Source organism: Astatotilapia calliptera, chromosome 12, assembly GCF_900246225.1.
Source record: "Astatotilapia calliptera chromosome 12, fAstCal1.2, whole genome shotgun sequence".
NCBI lineage: Eukaryota > Metazoa > Chordata > Actinopteri > Cichliformes > Cichlidae > Astatotilapia > Astatotilapia calliptera.
The window spans coordinates 12,034,616-12,042,131 of NC_039313.1; positions in this window are offsets into that span (position 1 = coordinate 12,034,616).

The window sequence follows — 7,516 nt, forward strand, 5'->3', positions numbered from 1 at the left end:
AAAGGTTGTATCTGTCTTGTGTGAAACTTGTATGAAAAGCATACAAGAGTGAAAACAGATATAAGATCCCTTGAAAAATTATATAATGATAATGATATAATGATACTTACTAAAACAATATATGAAAGAAATAAGAAAGTGGCCACTTTCATGAGTAAATCATATACGTTTTTACTATCTCTTTTCCATATGGGCTCTGTTCAGGACCCACTGCAGTATTTCAGGCTGCTGTGGTTGGGATCGTCGACCTGTTGCACGATCCAGTTTCAGTCAAGCTTTAGCCTTCACACAGTGGCCTTACATTTGGCTCTAGAATACTTTGGTATAGAAAGGAGTTCCCGGTCGACTCAGTCGATGCTTGAACGTTGGCGTGACAGCTTTGTGCAGGCGTGCTGTGTTTGGCTTTCATCAAATGTGGCACTGACTGTGGCATCTTTTGATCCACAAGTCTTGTGGTTTGCTCAGATGCTCCTTTGCAAACCTAATCTGTGTGCTGACATGTTCCCTTTAGAGAGAAGAGGTTGTCTCCTTCCAAACAATTCATACTTGTTCTGTCATGGACTTTAACATTAAGAAATGTTAAAGGTGCTATGGAGGTGCTCACACTTGCAGACGATCAGTTAAGTGTGTTTAATTTGCTTCTTACTTTCTTAATTACTATGGAAACAATAAGGGTCTTCTTAGTTTTTCTGCATAGAGTAATGTGTGATTTAAGCGGTCTCTTTATGTTTTTTCAGCAATACCTTCACTGCATTTTACTGATTTTGTGGCATGAAACGATTTACCAAAATAAGACTTGGCACTCCAATGTGAATTTTGCACTTGTATGTCAAAAAAAACAAAGACATAAACTTGAATGGCTTCACTTCAAAGAGCACAACAGGGGGGGAACTTTATGTGCAGACCAAAACAAAGTAGTTATTGAGTCAAAGTCGGGCATTTAACACAAGTCTGATTGATTTATCCTTCACGTTGTCTGGAGTCTCAACCTTTTTCCAATCAGTTTTGCATCGGGCTGTTAATCCAGCATTAAACCCTTAATGCTCCGGAAAAACTGAGGTGGCTCAGTTAATATTAACATGTGCTTTCCTGATTTGGGGGAGGAGCGTCATGTTCTTATCTGTATTTTTTACACTCACAGCATTAATTTTTTTTTTTTTTCGTATTTTCTGTGTGACTTCACCACAGCAGCTAAAAACCAAGGAATGGCTGTGAAGTTAATGTCTTTTTTTTTACACTATATGTTATTTGTAATAGAATTTGTATGTTTATATCATAGAAGAAGTTTGGTTTCAATCAGCAAAGCTTTGAAAGTGTCACGAGATGTTAGACACCAGTGATCGGACGCTGTTCCTCTGTCCTCCAGCTTCATGTTTTTGTGCACTTAAACTGGATTTAATCGATAACATAAGGTGCCTTGTGAGTTTGTCATCATAGCTTTTGTAAGGTTTATCCCACCAGTTGAAAGTGCACTGACTATGCCAGGTGTCAACTCAGGTGTAAATTTTATTGCTGTGAGCGGACTTAAAAAAAAAAATCTCATTCCACCACATTGAGTTTCTTCAAAGGGCATCTAAACAGCTGATTTTTACCCCAGACTTTATGGTGTTCTCGTTTTTCACACGCCAAACATGAAATGTCATGTTTCCTGTAATTTTTACTTTATTTTTATTTTAATAATTGAAGCTTCAGTGCCACTAGCAGCAGGATTTCTTGGGGAATGGTGTTGTAGGACTTGTCTGTCTTCTAACCTTGCTTTAACACTAACTTTAGCAGATGATTTTAGGTTTACTTGCAGTAAATCTGTGCTTAATATATGGTTTAGATATGATTCTGTTTGTCTCGCTGTCCTCTTAATTATTGCAGTTTGCTGGAGAGGTTTCTTTCCTTTTTTTTAAATAAGAGAAAAAGAAAAATGCAACTTGACTCCCTCCTTGTCACGATCAGAGCGAGATCGTCGTCATTACTCCTCTAATAACAAGTCAGCTTTGTCTACCAAAGGAATATTTGTTACAATGGTTGTGTAGTTCTCTTTAATGTAATCATCATGATAAAGACTGACATCTTTCAAGGGGAACAAAAACAAGAATGTTTTTGGCAAAAGTACGGTTGGTCTTCCTAACTTTTATGTTGCTCAAAGTCAAAACAAATCACCTTCTCCATCAACACCTCTGTTTCTCTTCTGCTAAACGAAAGCAACGGTAACAGTAACTATTTTTAAAAATATACCAGTCCCCTCTCTTTGCTGATTTCCCTTTAAGGGAGAATGACTGTGCCTTTTGCCAGAAAGCTGCTGTTGCTTTTCCCCTTTTTAATTGTTGTTGTTGTTTTTCCTCTCCAGAGCTCAGGGTGTGATTGTGTAGTGCAATATCTGAGAGATGCCCCGTGCTTCACACCTTCATGTTTGTAGCTAGGGAGCGATCAGAAGCTTGGATGGATGGCTTTCGGTGTTTTCACCTGGTCATAGATTGAAGTAAAAAATAGCCAATGACTGCCCAAGATCCTGGGAAAACATGCTATGTTAGAAAAAATAAACAGGGCTACCGCATATTTCTGTTGCTTCATGGCTGATATTTGCAGGAATCGAGATAATGCAAGAGAAAATCCCCATGTACCTCAGGGGTCTTTTAATCTTTAACATCTACTCCAGAAATGCCCCCACTCACCCCCCCAAATCCATGTTTTATTTTTTTAATGTCCAGTAGATGAATGTCATGTGTTCTCAATACTGTTCATCCCGTTTTGTTTTGTTTTTTTAACTCAGCACTGTAAACATTCCAGTTTAACCCATCATCCCTTCTACAGTCAACGAAAACCACCTTTGAAAATCTGTCATTGTGTTTGCATCCCTTTCAGCATCTAAATTATATTAAATATATATCAACTGTATATTTGACCCATTTTTTAAAATAAACCCAACCAAAAAAAAAAAAAAAAATGGTGTGGTTAGTTTGTGTATCTGATGTTTGTCTTTGTTCATCACAAAGAACAAAGTTGGCAAATGCGACATGGTGGCATTTCTGTTTTACAGCTGTAAGATACAGAGATTACAGTGACTACACTTACCTGACACTTTGTTGGGTACATCTGTTCACATGGCAACAAATCAGAATCAGAAAGGGGTTTATTGCCAAATGTTGAGCAGGTTTACAACATTAGGAAATTGCTGCGGTGCTTCAGTGCAAACATAGTGTCATAAATAGCACTTAAATAGACATGAAAAAATAAAAGTAGGGATAAGAATTAAGAGTGCTACGTAGAAAGATATATACATGAGTGCAGGTGGTGATCAGTGCCAAACATGAAATGATGCAGTGACACAGCGTAGGGTCATGTGTTAGTGGTGGGAACAGTCATATGGTTATTGTTCATGTGTCCAACAGCAGAAGGGAAGAAACTGTTCTTATGGCGAGAGGTTCTGGTGCGAATGGACCGGAGCCTCCTGCCTGAGGGGAGCAGGTCAAACAGACTGTGTCCAGGGTGAGAAGGGTCAGCTGAGATCCGGGCTGCACACCGCAGTGTCCTGGAGGTGTACAGGTCCTGCAGAGATGGGAGTCTGCAGCCAACCACCTTCTCAGCAGAGCGCACAACACGCTGCAGTCTCTGTTTGTCCCTGATAGTGGCTCCAGCGTACCACACGGTGATGGAGGAGGTGAGGATGGACTCGATGATTGCAGTGTAGAATTGCATCATCGTCCGTGTTGGCAGGTTGAATTTCTTCAGCTGCCTCAGGAAGTACATCCTCTGCTGGGCTTTCTTGATGACGGAGGTGATGGTGGGCTCCCACTTCAGGTCCTGGGTGATGGTGGTACCCAGGAAGCGGAACGAGTCCACAGAGGTGATGGGGGTGTCAGTCAGGATGATGGGGGGGAGTGGGGCTGTGTGCTTCCTGAAGTCCACAATAATCTCCACTGTCTTCTGGGCATTCAGCACCAGGTTGTTGTGGCTGCACCAGGACACCAGACGTTCAACCTCCCTCCTGTAGGCAGACTCATCCCCGTCAGAGATGAGCCCAATAACGGTGGTGTCATCTGCAAACTTGATTAGCTTGACAGACTGGTGGGTGGAGGTGCAGCAGTTGGTGTACAGGGAGAAGAGCAGGGGAGAAAGAACACAGCCCTGAGGGGAGCCGGTGCTGATGGTCCGGGAGTCCGAGACATTCTTTCCCAGCCTCACATGCTGCTTCCTGTCCGTCAGGAAGTCAGTGATCCACCGGCAGATGGGATCAGGCACATTCATCTGGGAAAGCTTGCCTCGGAGATGGTCTGGAAGGATGGTGTTGAAGGCAGAGCTGAAGTCCACAAACAGGATCCTGGCGTAGGTTCCTGGGGAGTCCAGATGCTGCAGGATGAAGTGTAGGGCCATGTTGATGGCGTCGTCTACAGACCTGTTGGCTCTATATGCAAACTGCAGGGGGTCCAGGAGGGGGGCCGTGAGGGTCCTGAGATGGGAGAGAACTAGGCGCTCAAATGACTTCATGACCACAGATGTCAGAGCCACGGGTCTGTAGTCATTTAGTCCTGTGATCCTAGGTTTCTTGGGGACAGGGATTATGGTGGAGGACTTGAAGCAGGCAGGCACATGACATGCCTGCAGTGAGGAGTTGAAAATGCCAGAAAACACTGGGGCCAGCTCGTTTGCACAGTGTCTGAGGGTGGCAGGAGACACACCGTCTGGGCCGGGAGCTTTCCGAGCATTCAGACTCTTAAACTGCTTCCTCACATCTGCTTCATGAATATGAAGAGTTGTGGTGGGAGGAGGTGGTGTGAAATCCTCTTTTGTGTGGGGTGAGGAGGGGGGTGTTGTAGGTGAACAGTTTGAAGGTGGTGATGGCTCTATGGAGGGGGGAGAGGTGGGGGAATTAGTGTCCAAAGTGTCTCTATTGTTGGGGCCGTTGGAGGTGTGAAGGCTGCCTGATGGCTCGTCAAAACGGCAGTAAAAGTCGTTAAGGGTGTTGGCTAAGAGCAAGTCGTCAGTGGAGTGGGGGGTTTTAGGCTTGTAGTTTGTGATATTCCTAAAACCTTTCCACACAGAGGCCGAGTCATTCTCTGAGATCTGCTGCTGCATCTTCTCAGAGTGCTGATGTTTAGCAATGTCCACTTCTTTAGTGAACCTGTACTTGGCCTCTCTGTAGCAGTCCCTGTCTCCGCTTCTGCACGCCTTTCTCTTTTCCAGCCACAGCTTTTTGAGTTTAGGAGTAAACCAGGGTTTGTCATTGTTATAACTCACCCTGGTGCGTGATGGCACAATGCTGTCCTCACAGAAGTGGATATAGGAGGTGACAGTGTCCGTAAACTCGTCCAAGCTGTTAGAAGCAGCCTTCATTGTGTCCCAGTCTGTAGACTCCAAACACGTGCGAAGCTCCTCCACAGCCTCGTTGCTCCACAGTTTTTTAGTCCTCACGACAGGTTTGGAGAGCTTCAGCCTCTGTCTGTACGCGGGGATTAGGTGGATCATGACGTGGTCAGAAAGTCCGAGTGAAGCGCGGGGCACCGCGCGATAGGCCCCGCTCATCGTGCTGTAACAGTGGTCTAATGTCCTCTCCTCTCTGGTCGGGCATTTAATATACTGCTTGTATTTGGGAAGCTCATGGCTCAGATTGGCTTTGTTAAAGTCCCCAAGAGCAATGATGAGAGAGTCCGGGAATGTCCGCTCCATGTGCAGTATCTGCTCCGCGAGTGCGCTCTGAGCTGCCTGCGCATCTGCGTCTGGCGGGATGTAAACAGCGGCCAGGATGAATGAAGCAAACTCCCGCGGAGAATAACAACCAAGTGCATTTAGACATGGTCAAGATGACCTGTTCAAACGCCAAATGAAAATCAAAAGAAAGGTGATTCTTAGTGCAGCAGATAACTTAAGATTACAAGGAAATGGTTCACAGAGATGGATGCCCAAAGTTGGTACATACATTCTTTTATAATCACTTTCTTGATAAAACTCAAGATGGTAGTCATTTTCATGATGGTTATTGACAAAGGCAAAAAAGTATATTTTGTTAGATAAGTAGATCTGAGTTTTCTGTGATCTACTTTAGCCCAGTAATTTATAAAACACTTTTTGGTAGCTCCGACCTTGCACTGTAAACTCCACCCCCTGAGATTTTTTCAGTGTTTTTGGACACATGCAAACCCACATGGATACATTATGGGTTATTCACAATAAACAGGATTAAAATTTTTTTTTTTTTTTTTTACATTAAACAAAGAAAAACCCAAAATTATAAAAAAGCAGTTTAACACTTGCACTTATGTATTTTCCTTGCTCAAAATCAAATCCAGTCATTTTATTGCTAAGATTGCACTCAAAGAGTGAAATGGACAACTTTTTCCATTTACTATTCAATGCACAGTACAGTGGAAAACTCTTGAGTCATCACTCATTTGATTCACTTATTTACTTGAATAGATGAAAAATAGTAATGAAAATGCAGTTCGACACCCATTTTCAAAGCAAATACAAATGAGGGGTGGCTCAGGACTTTTGCACAGTACTGTACCCTACTACTGGAATGCCATGTAAAGACCTGAAGCTTTGTAAATCTAACGTCCACTTGCCATGCTGTGTTATCAGCGTTCTTGAGACTGAATAAATACAGTTAGCGTTCAGAGATACAGTGGCTTGCAAAAGTATTCGGCCCCCTTGAACTTTTCCACATGTTGTCACATTACAGCCACAAACATGAATCAATCTTATTGGAATTCCACATGAAAGGCCAATACAAAGTGGTGTACACGTGAGAAGTGGAACAAAAATCATATATGATTCCAAACATTTTTTACACATAAATAATGTAGTGTGTATATATTGTTTTTTGTTTTATATGTCTGAAACAAATAAAGATACAACAATACAATACAATACAATAACTGAAAAATTGGGGGGGAAATTGGGGTCTGCGTAATTATTCAGCCCCCTGAGTCAATACTTTGACCTTTTGCTGCAATTACAGCTGCCAGTCTTTTAGGGTATGTCTCTACCAGCTTTGCACATCTAGAGACTGAAATCCTTGCCCATTCTTCTTTGCAAAACAGCTCCAGCTCAGTCAGATTAGATGGACAGCGTTTGTGAACAGCAGTTTTCAGATCTTGCCACAGATTCTTGATTGGATTTCGATCTGGACTTTGACTGGGCCATTCTAACACATGGATATGTTTTGTTTTAAACTACTCCCTTGTTGCCCTGGCTTTATGTTTAGGGTCGTTGTCCTGCTGGAAGGTGAACCTCCGCCCCAGTCTCAAGTCTTTTGCAGACTCCAAGAGGTTTTCTTCCAAGATTGCCCTGTATTTGGCTCCATCCATCTTCCCATCAACTCTGACCAGCTTCCCTGTCCCTGCTGAAGAGAAGCACCCCCACAGCATGATGCTGCCACCACCATATTTGACAGTGGGGATGGTGTGTTCAGAGTGATGTGCAGTGTTAGTTTTTTGCCACACATAGCGTTTTGCATTTTGGCCAAAAAGTTCCATTTTGGTCTCATCTGACCAGAGCACCTTCTTCCACATGTTTGCTGTGTCCC